Source organism: Tupaia chinensis, unplaced genomic scaffold, assembly GCF_000334495.1.
Source record: "Tupaia chinensis unplaced genomic scaffold, TupChi_1.0 Scaffold000017_1, whole genome shotgun sequence".
Classification (NCBI taxonomy): Eukaryota; Metazoa; Chordata; class Mammalia; order Scandentia; family Tupaiidae; genus Tupaia; species Tupaia belangeri.
In genome coordinates this window covers 1,432,464-1,437,763 of record NW_006159447.1, presented here as the reverse complement: position 1 = coordinate 1,437,763, position 5,300 = coordinate 1,432,464, and positions in this window count along the sequence as shown.

The following is a 5,300-nucleotide window of genomic DNA, read 5'->3' as shown; positions in this document are numbered from 1 at the left end:
GGAAAAGAGGAGGACATTGTAATATTTAATGTTTGTTAAGTCTTAGCTCCTAGGCAAGGGCACTGTGGTAAGTGTTTGTATGCCTTATTTCATATTCACCTGAAGTAGTCATCATCATTGGGGGGTTGTAGGGGTGACCATATGGAGAAACCAAGGCTGAGAGCCTGTAAGTAACCTTCCTGAAGTCACAGCAAGTATGATATAGACCTGTGATTCAACTCAGGTAGTCAGATTCCAAAGCTTTTGGGTTTAACCACTATACTTTCCTGCCTCAATGGACTGTAGCTCATTAAGTAAGTATTCTGCTTGAATAGAAATGTACACAGTTGAGTAACTATATGACACTATCACAGCAGACAGATTGAAGCCAAAAAATGATATCCTTGAACATGGGAACTAGGGGCTGTGGCCAAATGGCAGCTTGTTCATGGTGGCCTCTTTCTCCACCTCTGGGTCTCATATTGTTTAGAAGAAAGACAGTCAGTAGCACAGTAGAGTGTCCTGATATCTCCAATTAAAAACAGGTTTGGTGGTCTCTTCCCCAAACCTCAAAGGATTAGCATTCTCTTTGTCAAGAAACACAATTTATAGCAACTGGCAGTTCCTGTGGCAAAAAAAAAAAAAAAAAAAAAAAAAAAAAAAATCCCAAGATCAGAGAAGCCAAGGGAGGTGACAGGTCAGATGAGAGCTCAGATGGAGAAGTGGTTGGGGTGGGTGAGAAGAGGGGGTCAAGAAGTGGGGGGAAGGGCAGCTTTACAAAGCAATGGGGCCTGTCTGTGTTGTGCCCAGAGCAGGCTTTGATTGAGGGTTCTCATTAGCGACAAGTCTCCACAGGCCAAAAAGAACAAGAAAGAAACCAGGCTTTTCCAGTCTTAAACAGCACTGAAAGTCTGCATTTTCCTGTGTCTTGGAGAATTATTAGGACAGCAGATAGGGTGGGCTATGGCAGGCCAACATCTTCAGTAGGGGAGAATGATTAGAGGAATTGAATTATCATTCTGTGGGCAATTTTCTTCTCAAGGTTTACTTGAAGCCAGAATGTGTATTTCTAATCTGTTTTGATGAGATTTAAACATTCAGATTTTCAGAGATACAGACCTATCTTAAAATCTACATATAAATATATTAAAATATATTGAAGTATTAGTCTTTTTTCATTCATACCTTTTCCCTTACGGTTCCTGAGCTGCCTGCATTTCCACCATATGCTCAGTCTCTGAGAAATTAAAAACAGAATTGTCTAACTGGAAAGTTAATACACTGGAGTGGACCAAAAGCTTGGTTGCGTTTATAATTCAAGGAGTGGTCTTAATAAATTATACGTTTTCAGAATGACGGTATGCCTAGGTCAACGGAGGCCCTCAGCCATGTAAACTTGTAAATATACGTATGCATTATTATCTGTTTAGAAAGACTACAGGTGGGGCCAGCGGGTGATGTGAAGGTTAAAGCACTGGAACCCACATAGTTGAATGCACAGCTTGAGTCCAGAGGATCCCACATAGTCAAATGCACAGTTGGAGTCCAGAAGCAGTGGTTTGAGAATCACACCAGGTACATATATGTGTGTTTCCAAAATCCTGAGGAGGCTGGAGGAGAAGGAATTGTGGCACGGTCACCCCCCTAGGGGTAGTTTTTCACATTCCCTCTGTATGTCTTTCTCTCTCTCTGGCAAGAATGTATGACCTATGGCAAAACTTAAGAAAAAAATGGGGTGGGATTAAGAAAGAAAAAAAAAAGAGAGAGAAAAGGAAAGAAAGAAGAAAGAAAAGAGAGAAAGAAAGAAAGGAAAAAGAAGGAAAGAAAGAAAGAAAAAGAAAAAGAAGAAAAAGAAAGAAAGAAAGAAAGAGAAAGAAAGAAAGAAAAAGAGAAAGAAAGAAAAAGAAAGAAAGAAAGAAAGAAAGAAAGAAAGAAAGAGAGAGAGAGAAAGGGAGAAAGGAAGGAAGGGAGAAAGGAAGGAAGGAAGAAATAAAGGAAAAGAAAGAAAAAGGAAAAAGAAAGAAAAGGAAAGGCAAGATACAGGCTTTGTGAAAATAACCCAGAAACGTGCTCTTAAGACCTTGAGAATCCAGGACTCAGAGAAATAGAGGAAATTCAGCCAAAGAAATAACGTTGGCGCACTCAGAGACCATTCGGATAACTATTGTATAGTCCATCTTCTAGTGTGATAATAACGAGTTACCCATTTACTATGCACGGATCACCAACTATAAATGATTCAGACAATCATAAGATGCACTTAACGCGCTCAAGTAGGACTGGACGTGATTTACTCTCAGTTGAGTTAGTTGGCAGGTACTTTAAGATTTTCTAAGGTCTCTTGGCTATCATTGTGAGCATCAATAATTACTGTATAGACGTACTGGATGATAAAAAAAATTTCAGTTGACAGAATGTAAGACAAATTTGATTCTCCTGGGATCAAAGTTCAAAGACAAGAAAAAAATAAGTCAAGGCAGTGTTGACAAACTACTCCATAATATGAAAGCGTTAAAATCTAATGGGAAAAATGGACTTGAATTGTGGGTGCCTTCCTGGTTTCATCACCTTTGATGGTTGACATTTCCATTTCTCATTTTCTCTCAGTTACTCCATCTATGAAAGGATCTGCAAATGTTAATAGAGACCCTCGCGCGTACCAACTTCCTCCTCTTGTAAATCATAATACAGGGCCAGTTCCACTGCGATTATGTCTTTCTGTGTCTGTGTCTCCTCTGGTAGGATGAAATACTGGAAGGCAGGGGTCCTGTGATAAGAGGGAACTTCAAAAAGTTTGTGGGTAAATGGGATTCAAGTGGGAATTTATTCTGGTGCAAAAAAATGTTGAAATCCATGCACAGTTTTTTTTTTTTTTTTTTTTTTTTTTTACAACATACTTTCCACGAACTGTTTGAAGACCCCTAGTACATTCTTAAAGAAATGAAAGTCTGAAGGAACAGCTACCGAGGTAAGCAAGCAGGGCAGAGCATCTGTATTTTCCACCAGGGGTCAGTAGAACTTTTATGAGACTTCCAGGACGGCATCTGGATTTAGATAAGGGCAACTTCTTTATCACCACTTTTCTCTCTGAAAACACACACCAAGATGCACAGCCCTATCACGGAAAAGAGCAGCCAATTCCAAGTTACTAAACACGCAGGAAAGACACAGTTAAATACGACTTTGGCGTGGCGGTATAGCGAGCACTAGACTCAGCATCATAGAGGGGCATCTCAGCTTACGTGTGCAGCTTTCATAAATCCCAAGGCAAGCTATCGTGCCTGATTAGCAACGTGGCTAATCATCCAGTGACTAAGGCTTATTGCTTGGCTATGACTGTCAGGATTTGAAGTTTCCCTCTGCCTGGCTTGCCGTTCTGGTGTACAATAGTCCTTCTTAGAACGCTATACAGAAATGTTAGAATTTAAAGGAATGAAGACTTTCAAAAACAGGTACTAGATATATAAATGTGACTCCCTGCTCTAAAACAGCTAGACTGAACTGTTAAGAATGAAAGTCAGGGACCAACCAATAGGTGGTGTGGTGGTTAAGATGCTGACCATGGTTCAAGTCCCAAACCTGGTGGCTTGTTTTCTTACTACAACCACCCCCCCCCGTTCTGTCCCTCTTGGGTCAAAATAAAATAAATACATGAAGTTAAAATAATTCTTTTGCTATAGGGCGCATGTGCTTGCCGAAAAGACAGAGAGAGACAGAGAGACAGAAAGCAAGAACTCACTCCCCAGGAGGGATGACCACACTGCAATCCCTTCTCCTCTCTTGATCTTGGGCATGTGTACACACACACCCAGGGTGAGTTTAAGCTGCCGGGTTTGGGACTCAAACCACGGTCAAGTACATGGGAGTCCAGCAACATAGCCATGACGCTAACTGCTAGTCCCAAGTTAAAATAATTCTTTAAAGAAAGACTTAAAAAATATTTTATTTGGGACCAGCAGCTGGCGTAATGTCTTTGTCACTGGACTCCTATGTAGTAGACTGCAGTTCGAATCCTGGACCTGGAAGCTTAAACTCGCGCTGAGTGTGTGTGTGTACGTGACCAAGATCCCAAGAGAAGAGTGGAGAAGAAGGGATTGCTGCGTGGCCATCCCCCATGGTGGATAATTTCTCACTTTCTGTCTCTCTGTCTCTCTCTGTCTTTCTGGCAAGCACACATGCTCTATAGCAAAAACCTCTCCAAAAAAAAAGAAAAAAAATATTTTATTTAATTACTAGCTTGTGGCCCTAATAAAATAATTCTTAAAAAAAAAAGATAAAAATTTAACCAAATCATTCTCCTTAAAAATCTCCAAGACCTTCTTACCCTTAAAATAATATCCCATTTACTACTCTAAGCCTAAATTGCCAGGAAAACTTACCTGGTCACATTTCTTACCCTTGTTCCTACATTTATTATATTTAGCCTTTCTGCTGACTTTCTCAGTGGTTCTCAAAGTGTGCTCCCTGGGTCTGCGGTATGGGCCATATCTGGGAAGTTGATAGAAATGGAAATTCCAGAGACACACCCAGTTTACTAAATCAGACACTGTGGGGTTGAGAACCAAAGTCTGTGTTTTAACCAGCCCCATCAGGTGATTCTGATATTGCTGAAGTGTGAAAACCACTCTTCTAATTCTTCAACTTTGTTTCTGCTTTTGTTCTACTTTTGTTCTAGTCAGACCCTTGACCAGGTACATTCTTGAAAAAAAAATTAATTTATTATTATTATTATTTTAAAATTTGCTACATGCATGCACACTCATGAGAGAGAGAGAGAGGGAGTAAGAAAGCAAGCCACCACGTCCAGGACTCAAACCATGATCAGTCATGTGGGAGTCCATTGCCCTAACCATGATACAACCTGCTGGCAACAGCCAGGTACATTTTTTCCAAGACTCTTTCCTGATCAATCATATGTCGGTTGAAATTTTAGTTCATCAGAGATACTGTTCTTTTCTTGAAAAAAAAAAAAAAGAATTATTTTGTTTAACTTTATTTATATATTTATTTATTTTAATTTGACCAAAGAGGGACAGAGTTGGGGCGGGGCGGGGTTGGGGGTGGTGAGGACATCTATGAGAAAGCCAGCCGTCTGGTCCAGGACTATGAACTGTGCTCACCCATGTGGGAATCCAGTGCCCTTAACCACCAAGCAAACTGTCGGCCCCAAGAGACTGTTCTAATCATCCTATTTAAAGTGAGTCTTAGGGCTAGCAGGTGGCGTGGTGGTTAAGGGTGCTGGACTCCAATATGGCCAAATACAGTTTGAGTCCTGGACCTGGCAGCTTACTTTCTCTCTTTGCCTCTCTCTCTCTGGTCAA